Source organism: Schistocerca gregaria, chromosome 2 (assembly GCF_023897955.1).
Source record: "Schistocerca gregaria isolate iqSchGreg1 chromosome 2, iqSchGreg1.2, whole genome shotgun sequence".
NCBI classification, from domain to species: Eukaryota; Metazoa; Arthropoda; class Insecta; order Orthoptera; family Acrididae; genus Schistocerca; species Schistocerca gregaria.
This window is the reverse complement of record NC_064921.1, coordinates 176,499,969-176,512,670: the sequence shown is the minus strand read 5'-3', so window position 1 is coordinate 176,512,670 and position 12,702 is coordinate 176,499,969.

Sequence of the window (12,702 nt, the reverse complement as noted above, 5' to 3'; positions counted from 1 at the left end):
GGGTCAGATCACCTTTACTGGGTAAATGGGTTCTACAGAAACGGTATGCGGGGCTTTTTCAACTAACTGGACTATCGAATGCTAATGCAAATAAGCGCTCTGACATTCTCTTTTATAGTAAATTATTTAGAGTTGCCATCCAACGAAGTTGGGATTAAATACTTTACAATTAATTATAGAAATTTTTAATTTGGTTTTTAGTAACTGTTAAGATGTCAGTACTCTAAGCAAATGAACACTGAAATTAATTTACTCAAAAGCGTGATCACGCTGAATGAAAGCAGTTAATTAAATCAAAACATAATTCTTTAGAATCTAATTAAAATTCAGATTTTGGGCCTGCAAAATACTGTGTTTTGGTAACGACAGGTTGGATGTACTAAGATCGATTTCGGAAGGGGTGGCTGCTATGATGGACACTTACGAAGTATAAACACAATTTATTTAACCAGAAACACAAGTTAAACACAATACGGTAAACAGATTGTAATAGCTCTTGCCGATGCCTTAGTTAAGTGTAGCACTGTTTCAAATGGTTGAATGGTGACTGACCAAGTGAAGGGGAAGGTATGTGAAAATTCTGGGAAGACGATAGGATAAATGCACGTACTTACTCAAGATCCATACTAAAGAACAAACGCGAGACCGCTACGGTCGCAGGTTCGAATCCTGCCTCGGGCATGGATGTGTGTGACGTCCTTAGGTTAGGTTTAAGTAGTTCTAAGTTCTAGGGGACTGATGACGTATGATGTTAAATCCCATAGTGCTCAGAGCCATTTGAAACGTTTTTTTGTTTTCCCTCTCTTAAGCGACACACTCAAGGCACCAGTCAAGCCGTGAACATGGATGCTATGGCGTGGGTGGGAGACAGGCTAGAGGTTTCAAAAATGGCTCTGAGCACTATCGGACTTAACTTCTGAGGTCATCAGTCCCCTAAAACTTAGAACTACTTCAACCTAACTAGCCTAAGGACATCACACACATCCATGCCCGAGGCAGAAATCGAACCTGCGACCGTAGCGGTCGCGCGGTTCCAGACTGTGCTCAGAGTCATTTGATCCATTTTGAACTGAAGAACAAAGCTCAAGACACATTACGCCTTCACCAAGGAGTCAGGGAAACAGATTCATGCCTTTTCGTAAGTAATTTCGACAAATGCAACTTCTTAAAATATTCTCACGTAAATAAAACCGATACAAGGTGGGGAAGGGTCGGGACATCACGTGGAAACTAGATTTTTAAAAAAGGTAGCACATTTACCAGGTGGCTGAATATTTTCACAAAAAGGTTAAATTACATGCGTGACGCACAGGGAAAGATTAAATGAACTGCAAGAAATTCATCCCCCAATGGAGACATAGAGCTGAGGGCTCAACTGGCGCTACCAATCATCTAGTTTAGACTAACAAAGCAAGCACGCTATCCATTTGAAATTTCACACGGTAAAATACACTAAAACCCGTTAATTACCTAGAAAAGTCAAAACAACCTACATTAATTCTAGGGAACACGATTGATTACCGCTGAAAAACACTGAAGACAAGTTCGCGTCATGTGGTGCAAAGCATAGAGGTAAATATATCAAATCACAGGTGAAACCGAAAGACATCAAACTGCAATAACAAACGAAAACATTCACACGAGAATGCATCCATGCATGACTACACACTTACGAAAGTCTACTGTAACATAATCTCAGCATCACTACATGGGAAGCCTTTGCGCACTAGAAGTTCTGGTAGCACGAATAAAGTACCAGAGGACACTTACTAACATTGGGTAATTGCACCATGGTCTATCCTGCGTAAACTGTATATCATAAAATGAACCTTTCGCTGCAATAAAAAGTGAACTGTACTACTTCAGCTAGCCTGAACAGTTACACATCTCACTGTAAGCTCAGTCTTAAGCTTCCAACCACACTCTCCGATTGCCCACGGTCAAGTGCTTAACCGCTCCAGAACAACTAATCACCGCAGGTTACCAAAACAGAGCTAAGGGCTTGCTTCCGGTATCAACCTACCCACTGTCGATAAAGACGACTTAGAAGGCACAAATCTCTTTGGTTTGACTAAACACCTAAAGCTGCCCAGACTGACCACAGCGGACAGTAAGTTCCATACTACTAGCTACCAATGGAAACACGAAAAATACATTCGCATGCACCTTCACACAGACGGTAATGAGAAGGATGGAAATCTAGTAGCATGAAATAGTATATTAAATGCAAATCTAATATAGGGCTTGCATGTGAACAAGTAGGTAATTTAAGTATTTTTATAGTGATGCAGTACACAGTAACCTTTCAAGGGGACGCAGCTTCACAATATCCTTAGATAAGGGCTGAAACGTCCGAAGCAATCAACATTGTCTCGGTACTGCAAACTCTCGTTTTAGATAGTGAAATGTATGGAAATAAACGCCCCAGGGCAAGACACGGTTTCATTGAGGTTCTTCATACCACCGTCTGAGGCATTTTCGTTCCGATTCGGAGTGGTAGCGTGTCTCGAAAGTTTCCTTCGGCTAATCATAAAAAAAACTGCGTCATTTAAATGCTGGACGTCCTAGTTATGGCCTCCATCACAGAGATGTCAAAAGAAGGGATGAAATGAGGGTAAAGGGGGCTAGGACGTGACACATCATTAACTTGCCTTACACATCAGATAGACTTCTGTGAGGCGTTTTCTCTGCAAGTGTCGACAGCTTGCTGTTTGAAGCCTCACCCTGCCCGAGGGCGACGTCGTAGGGGGCCACACTTTCGTTCCATTTCGGAGGGAGGATGTACGCACCTATGAACCAATTGGAAATAAGATCCTTTAATTCTGTTGCTCAGTGTAGTAAAGGAAAGCAAAGAAAAATTAGGAAATGAGATTAAAGTCCAGAAGGACACATAAAAACTTTCATGTTTGCCGATGACACTGAAATTTTATCAAAGATGGGAAAGGACATGCAAGAGCAGTTGACGGACTGGATATTGTCTTGAAAACCTGTTGTAAAATGAATGTATGTATGTGTTATTTCAGACACCTTTCTCCAGCGTCATAATATCGTTTCAGCCATAAAAAATGAAGGTTACAGCAAAATGCTCTGCAGAAGCTAAAATGTCACCGAGATGAATCATTATGCATTGCGAAACTCAGCTACGAACGTACTGCAGCTTGTGAGGATGCCGAGGTACGCAGTTCGTCCGAGAGGTTCCGAGACTGATGTTATTCATGACGTACAAGCGACGTCAGCGCAGTAATTACCATGGCAGCTTGAACCAACGACTGTAAACAATAGTTGAGAATTTGATCTGCCAGTTGTGAGCAAGCAGTGCTATGTGGCGGACGTGTGGCTGTAGCGTTGTCAACGTTGTTGTTTCAAATGGTTCAAATGGCTCTGAGCAGTATGAGGTCATCAGTCCCCTAAAACACAGAACTACGTAAACCTAACTAACCTAACATTCTCCAGTTTGTTTATGAAACAGCTGAATAACAGAAGTGTAAAATTTTGCAAGAAATTCGAAAGTCTGAGAAAAATATGGGTGAGATTCGGGGAGAGACGGGTAATATGCAATATGTACAAGAACCAAGAGGGAACATTAAGACTGGGGGATTGAGTACGAATTTCTCTGACTGAAAAGAGTGTAGGACAATGTTGTAGTCTTCCGCTCCTACTCTTCAATCTATACATCCACGAAGCAATGATGGAAATAAAAGTAACAACAATGGAAATAAAAGTAAGTTTCAAGAGTGTTATCAAATTTCAGGGTGAAAGTCATCAGTGATAAGATTACCTGATAACATTACTATTCTGAGTGGAAGTGAAGAATTACAGGCTGTGTTAAATGGAGTGAACAGTCTGGTGAGTACAAAACATGATTTGTCACCCTTGGAGAATCAAATGAGACCTCAGAACGATATCAGGTTTACACTACTGGCCATTAAAATTGCTACACCACGAAGATGAAGTGCTACAGACGCAAAATTTAACTGACAGGAAAATGTTGTGATATGCATATGATTAGCATTTCAGAGCATTCACACAAGGTTGGCACCGATGGCGACACCTACAACGTGCTGACATGAGGAAAGTTTCCCACCGATTTCTCATCCACAAACAGCATTTGACCGGCGTTGCCTGGAGAAACGTTGTTGTGATGCCTCGTGTAAGAAGGAGAAAATACGTACTATCACGTTTCCGACTTTGATAAAGGTCGGATTGTAGCCTATACCGATTGCGGTTTATCGTATCGCGACATTGCTGCTCGCGTTGGTCAAGATCCAATGACTGTTAGCAGAATATGGAATCGGTGGGTTCAGGAGGGTAATACGGAACGCCGTGCTGGATCCCAACGGCATCGTATCACTAGCAGTCAAGATGACAGGCATCTTATCCGTTTGGCTGCAACGGATCGTACAGCCACGTCTCGATCCCTGAGTCAACAGTTGGGGGACGTTTGCAAGACAACAACCATCTGCACGAACACTTCGACGACGTTTGCAGCAGCATGACTATCAGCTCGGAGACCACGGTTGCGGTTACCCTTGACCTGCATCACACACAGGAGCGCCTGCGATGGCGTACTTAACGACGAAACTGGGTGCACGAATGGCAAAACGTCATTTTTTTCTGATGAATCCAGGTTCTGTTTACAGCGTCATGATGCTCGCATCCGTGTTTGGCGACATCGCGGTGAACGCCCATTGGAAGCGTGTATTCGTCATCGCCATACTGGCGTATCACCCGGCGTGATGGTATGGGGTGCCATTGGTTACACGTCTTGGTCACCTTTTCTTCGCATTGACGGCACTTTCAACAATGGACGTTACATTTCAGGCGTGTTACGACCCGTGGCTCTACCCTTCATTCGATCCCTGCGTAACCCTACATTTAAACACAATAATGCACGACCGCATGTTGCAGGTCCTGTACGGGCCTTTCTGGATACAGAAAATATTCGACTGCTGCCCTGGCCAGCAAATTCTCCAACTCTCTCACCAATTGAAAACGTCTGGTCAATGGTGACCGAGCAACTGGCTCGTCACAATACGGCAGTCACTACTCTTGATGAAATGTGGTATCGTGTTGAAGTTGCATGGGCAGCTGTACCTGTACACGCCATCCAAGCTCTGCCCAGGCGTATCAAGGCCGTTATTAAGGCCAGAGGTGGTTGTTCTGGGTACTAATTTCTCTGGATCTGTGCACCCAAATTGTGTGAAAATGTAATCACAATGTCAGTTCTAGTATATTTGTCGAGTGAATACCCGTTTATCATCTGCATGTCTTCTTGGTGTAGCAATTTTATTGGCCAGTAGTGTAATTAACTTCTTTGTTCTGGCACTCGGCTGTAGTGCATCAGGAACAGCTTGGTGGAGGGGCCCAGTTGCCTCTCATGCGAAACAACAGACGTCCGGCGCTGCTGACAGCGCAAAGAGCGGGCCGAGAGCGCGTCATTCGAGTGCCGCTGCCAGCGACGTCTCCGTCTCCGAGCGTGGTGACAGGAATAAAAGTGGGGATGCGAGTGGGTAGAGTGTGATGAGAGAAAAAACTGAAGACACTTGGCATAAGGGTAGAATCTACAGTTTTCAGGGTCTCTGGGTCCCACATGGGTCTCTGTAGAAACAAGAAAATGCTGTGAAAGTCACTTGCAGTGTTTTGTTTGGACAAAGATGGAGTTTTTTTAGTTATAGTCATAGGTGTCACAGTTACCAGAGACACTGTTTTCATTTATGGTCGAGAGTCTTTTTAAGGTTTCCCGTGGCTTTAAGGTTTGAGAATCATTTTATCATCCTATATACGTGTGGACACCTGTAATGATTTGATGTCTTAGAGTGCGAATTCTAATGTGGTGGCGTGACTTCTTGACTGTCGCAGGCTTTATAAAATTATGCTACAGCATAAATACACTCATAGACAACCATTTTTTCTAAGCCGGAGACATATTTATTCTTGTTAATTGTGGGGAAAATAACAGTATGATATAGCTCCGTGTTATATTAATGCTATAGTGATTCGGTCACATATGGTATTTACACAAGCATATGTTTGTAGATAAACAACTCTGATCTTAGACCAGAATTACCTATGATTCTGTTCCCTGTCTAACAGAGGATTGTGATAACCGGAAATGCCGTATAACAAGACAATAAAAAAAGAAAAAGAAACACACACAACAGTTACACTCATGGCAGAGAGCAGGAACAAGTATAAAAATCATTGCAGTTGTATTAGTGAGAAGCAATGTTTTTTCTGAATTCATTAGAAATGGTGGAAGAGCTGAGGTGTATTTAGTGTTAATGGGCGACTACTGGAGCCCGGATTTCTATGTAACGTAAACACACAAAATATGTAAATATTAACATAATGCAAATCTGTTAAGTATGTTCGAAAATATGCATCATTATTTAACGTAACATAATGATTTCAACTGATATCAACTTCTGAATTACACCATAGGGTACAACATTATCTTAATCTAAAGTGACAAAAACAAAAAAAACGTGCGTTTAGAAGGTTCATTTAATATTATTTATTGTTTTCTTCTGGAAGTTTGCGCTAATTATATAAAATTACTTACAGCAACTACGTCTACTACAATATCCTTCATCAATGAAATTACTACAGTAACTTCCTTTAACAACCAGAGACTTATTCAAACCTCTGCTGTCATAAAATGTCCCCGATGAGAAAAAATCGTTTTGTCAGAAGAAAAGATCTTTCCACATCATAGTACAACGCAAATTTTAAGAAATGAAATATTCTGGAGAGATGTCCTCTTGAGAGCATTCTTTTCCCCAGCTGAGGATACTGCAGACTGTAGTAACAGTTCAATAACCAGGATCTGTTTCGGTATCAGTCAAACTGAACTCTGCCCATTATCATCTCTAATGTTAGTCAACTTGCATTTCACTTCCTCAACAGTTATTAACGAGTTTTTGCAAAGGCAATATGATGTTCTAATTCTTTAATGCTGCTGAGAAGGAAACTGAAATTGGTATGGATCTTGATTGCAGCAATTTCAATACTATGTTTAATGAAAGAATTTGGTGCCGTGGCACTGAAACTGGAGAATCCGACGGAAATAAATCAGTCGTAGATCTCACAGCTTGAAAATGTTCATTATAAATCCGATAGCTTCAGTCCTTACACAAAATTCGTTAGGGTAGGTTCATTTGGCAATTCTAGGTTTGGCAGAGTCCTCAGTAGAACAGTATATGTTACAGGGCTCTGAGAAACACTTTATTCATTTATGAAATTATTTGGCCGGCTGAAGTGGCCGAGCGGTTCTAGGCGCTACAGTCTGGAACCGCGCAACTGCTACGGTCGCAGGTTCGAATCCTGCCTCGGGCGTGGATATGTGTGATGTCTTTAGATTAGTTAGGTTTAAGTAGTTTTAAGTTCTAGAAGACTGATGACCACAGCAGTTAAGTCTCATAGCGCTCAGAGCCATTTGAACCATTTTTTTATTATTTTATTTACTATTGGGTAGCTGCCGTCACTTTTATGGTGATATGTTGCAGTGTATGGGCCAGAAAGATGAAGTGGATTAGACGCGGATAGAACACACATCGAGCAACAGCTGCCTTTCAGCTGCTGTATCCGAATACATAATATCAACTTTTTTTTCTTGAATTCCCTCAAGCCACAGCACATTGAAGACTCTCACAAAAGAAGCTACTGTTGATGATTTCTGCGTACCAACACTTCGCAGGAAATCAATAATGGCTTAAAGAGTTCTTCTCCATCGAGTTTGCCAGCAGTGAGATTGCAAATGAATCACCCAATAACGTCAGTCGTTTCGTCGACATTTATCCGTATGTCGTGATTAAGTTTACAGCGCAGCACATTTTTAAGAGGTTCCTGGTGACAAAAATCAAAATATTATGTCCTTAAAACCCATCAATCAGTAATCTGTTTCCCATGGAACCTTTGTAAAAACTCTCAATAGTTAGATAGCTGAAGTCTGTGCTATGGAATGACAGCAGCAAACGCAGTTGAGAATGTAGCGTTTTAAAATTCGTTTGTGGGCTTTGGAGACCTCTGCATCTGTGTAGGAAACATTTGGTTGTTAAACGATTGTATTGCTTCGATCTTTGTATGGGCACTATTACGTGCATGTTACTGAAGATGAGTAATCATAGAGCACCCGTCTGCTTATTGTATGTTAGACATAGAACGAGTTTTCCATCAGGAGTTAACGTGTCGTCTCTCTTAACCCAAGATCTTCATTTAGATGGTATTTTTGTTGCGATAGCATGATCATGAACACAAGCAGTCGTGAAGTCTCAAGAAGTACCACCTAAAAAAAAGTGTCGAATTTCAGTCTCCAGATCCCTTTCCTTTTTTCCGTTATTATTTGGGAAATAAAGGAAAGCGATATGGAGACTGAAATTGGATCTTTTTTTTTATAAGAAACGATCGTGGTAACTCCATGAAGATGAGTATGTGTAGTTGTGATAGAGAACTGTTTGGAAAACTGTTACTGAAGCAGGTAATCCCTAATTCTGAATCAGTAAAATTCGGAAAACACAAATCTTTTCCTTGCCACACTGTTATTGTTGATAGCACAAGAAACCCTTTGCTACACACAATAATGGCAGCTACAATGTTACACAGTATTGTTATTCTATTTGCCTTGCTTTTGAGAACTGAAATTTTGAGACTTGGAAAATTAAGCAGAAGCATTTCCTTCATAATGGTACTCACAATGCAGCTAATTTCTTTTTATTAGAACGGAAAGTAAGTTTCAGAGATAATACCTGTCATCGGCTGTCAAGGCGGTTTGGATTCAGACGCTTTTCTAAGAATGTGGCCTGCTGAGGGTGATGGTGATGAGCACTCGTTACATGGCAACATATGACCAAATTTTCACGTAATGTATTTTCTAACTTAATATGCAGATCGCAATGGTCAGTAAATTCAAAACTTTCACACTGCATGAAAACTGCAAACTTTATTCGCTGTTGGCAATGATTGTACTGATAATTTCTTCTTCAACTCGTTTTCCTCCCGACATGGTGAGGGAGACCTGTTATTTCGGCAGCCTTGGGCTTTTTAGTTGGCTTTTGGCAGTGGAGTTGACTTACGCGGACAGAAGTGTCGTAAGGTAGTGTGGCTAAAGCGATCTCCAGACAGGTACAGAACAGAGAATGGAAGCCTGCCATATCTGTACAGCAGGAGCATCAATAAAGCTGGGCTGATTAAAAAAAGGTAATCGTCTTTAGTTAGATAAGGTCTGTAGGCCAGATGAAAACAGAGTGTTTCAGAGTGCGTGGCCAGCCATTGAGCGCTGCCACGCTGTGCGGGAATGTTTGCTCAAGTCCTAATTTGGGTTTACAGTAATTATCTCGCTATAAGGGGATGCTTAACTTGCATACAAATATACAATGGTTTTCCCTTTTCCTGGAAATCTGTCATGTAGTGAGACAGATTTTCTGCTGAGGGAAGTTAATCTGTTGCTGACTGGTTGCCCATGGCAAAATCTGTGAGACCTCGAACAGCTTTAGAGTGGTAAGCATGCACTGTCAATGGAGTCACCGAGACGAAGCTCACCCAGAGCTAGTTATTTTCATCAGAGATTCACTGAGCAGATTTAATATTCACAACCAACTAGTTGCGCCCATCATGCACTTTGGTGAAAGTAGTGGTCTCTGTTTTTTGGGAATCTTACTTCAGATCATTATTTTTCGCAGTCGTTGCCCACATTTATGACACAGTTTCATATTGTGCTTTTATGAATCCATCCAACTGTACAAGGGTGCTGTTCGTATTTGTAATCTCTTGTCCACTCATTAAATGTTTATATACTTGATTTGCATTCATTTTGTTTTGTTTTATGTCTCACGATAATAAAACTAATAGTTATAGTGTTCACTAGCTTCTTTTTGCAGTTTCATGGTTCCTTTCATTAATACATCTTTATTTGGTTTGGTATTCATATTTTTACATTAATTGTCTACCCCTAGTAATTTTCGAATTTTCGTTTACTAATGCGTTGCCATTGTGTGAAACTATTTCTCTTGAATTTACTTAATCTTATGAGAAGCTTTCATCCAGTAGATCACTAAGGATTACAGTTGTATCATATTAGGGTTAAGCTAAACGGCTGAACCCACATCTCAGACCAGGATTTGTCGACCCTCAGATAGGATTTTTTAAGCTGTAACATTCTGATTTACGTGGTTTATTTTTATATCAACAAATAGGACTTGGCCAGCCATTAGCCAGAACTTTTATGATCACTGCTAGTTACTTGATTTTTGTAGTCATTTTAATATGTCATTATTTATGTTTGTTGCCTACTACTTGATTCAGTTGCTTATTGATCACATTTTATCTAGCAAAATATATACGAATACTACAGTAACAAAAGATCTTCAAGAATTTAAGTGAGGTACAAATTCCTTATGCAGTGCTAATGTGCACATCTCTTACAGCAAATGAGTAGATACATTGTCCGGAGTTTTCATGCTGCACTTTTGGTGGATATACTGGCGGAAGTAAAGGTGTGAAGAGATGTGATGAGTCGGGTCCGTGAAACGGAAAGGTCCTGAGTTGGGGTCTCGGTCCGTCACAATGTTCTAATCTGCCAGGAAACTTCATATTAGTACACATTTCATTGCAGAGTGAAATATTCATTCTGACAATTTAAAAGTGTTTGTGCTTTCTTTAGTATGATGTCATTGTGTTTTGTGATGTGCCTAAGTTCTGTAGCTGTTAGACGTGAGGAAGTGGCACGGACTGTTACTGACCGTGCACAAACTCCTTCATCATCGCCAACTTTTGGTCTCCAGTCATTTTTAATTGAGAATGTATTGTAAAACAAGCATCAGTGTGAAGAAAAACGACCACCTTCATAAGAAGACGCATGAGTTTTTCAGAAATACAGAAAAATACTTTGCTGCATTACAGTAACCAGTAAACAGCAAGATGCAAGGAACGATAGATGAATCAAAAGGCAAAATTTAACGAACGTAGTGAACACTTCAAGAAATTAGACGAGCAATTAACACTTCACTTACAAGGGTGTGACGAAAAGATGGTAGTAACGGACAAAAAATGGGGAAGTTATCAAGAAATCCTATGACAAGGTGAAACAGATAATTGAGAAATATGTCAGTATTTCCAAAAATATGTGAGGCGTTTTATTTCGGGAAATAAATGACATGAACCATGAATTGCGCAAGGATGTTGATGATATTAAAGAGTGGGAAGATGAAGTAAAATATTACCTTAATATAGGTGAAGAAACAAGCACAGCAGTTGTCATTATTTAGGACGATACGAGTAAGCCTGAATGATCAGGAGGAAAGGAGTGTGTTGTTTTAACGTAAGCAACTACAAACACATGTCAACCGTCATAACTAAGAAATGCTGGTAGATTTACTTGAGTAAAGAGACTGCCATAGTGGTTCAGGGAACAGTACGAGAATCGAAGTGACTTTAATGAGTGAAGAAGTCAGGTGGAAGGAAGAGGAGAAATTCATAAGTTAATTGATAGACTGTATTGCATGCGTAGTGATCCCTTACTACTATCTATGAATGTACTACCAAAACAGCAGTAACTGCAGGAACAGGATATTAAAGATCGAAGAGAGCGAAATTACAGAACATTTTGTTTCTTTACAGAAGTATGCATTATTCCTGGACAGATCAAAAAGTTTGCATCCAAATATTTGGATGGAACAGATTCAAAATTGACTTTCGAGGTCATGGTCTGCCAAATACACAATTAGTCCCATCTTCACGCGTCTTTGGGAAAGCTAGCCGTTACAAAGTTAGTCATTCTGGCAAATATTTAGGACTTAAAAAGAATTTAAACAGGTATTTTTCGCGAGCTTTGGGAGCAAGAGCGCTTGAAGCTTCGAATTTTGATGATGGAGTCCCATGCAGGATCACAATTTCGTACTCCAATTCAATATTTCAAACAAAAGGAGAAAAAACTCAGTTCTGAGCAGAAAGAGTTAATAACGGTTTGCCAAACAAAGGGTTGAGAAAGATAATATGTTGCCCATTTGAGGAAAGAATGATGTAAGTGCGTTTTTACATTTGCTAGAAGAGCTAGAAGATATTGCGTGTCCTGTAATTGATGTGAGGTTGGGGAATACAACATTACCATGTACGTATTCTGTACTGAGGCGGCTAAGTCTCGTATTTGATAATCACGTGTACAGAAAGTGGAGTATGGTAAGATGCAGAGAATGTTTAGGATGCAAGGGGTCAGTGTGTGTGGTACAGTACACACAAAGTACACTGCAGGAAAGGAGCAGGTCAGAGCTGAAAAAATTGTTCAAATGGCTATAAGCACTATGGGACTTAATATCTGAGGTCATCAGTCCCCTAGACTTAGAACTACTTAGACCTAACTAACCCAATGACACCACAACATCCATGCCCGAGCAGGATTCGAACCTGCGACCTAAGTGCCTAGAACCGCTCGGCCACAGCCGCCGGCGTCAGACATGACTTCATGTGTCAATCACGCATGCTTAGTGTCAGTTTTCTCATTGTATCGAACCTGATAGTCACGGCAACAATCAGCTGCGATTTTCTCAAACTCTGTAAGGTGTTGATCTTAGATAAAAGAGAAATTAAGTTAAGTTACAAGGACAACAGGATGACTTGAGCAAAGAGGTCTTAAAGATTTTGTTTTTTTCTGTGTGCTTTGTACTTGAAAATTCTTAAATTTCTTGCATGTTTTGTGTGTTTACTAGGCAC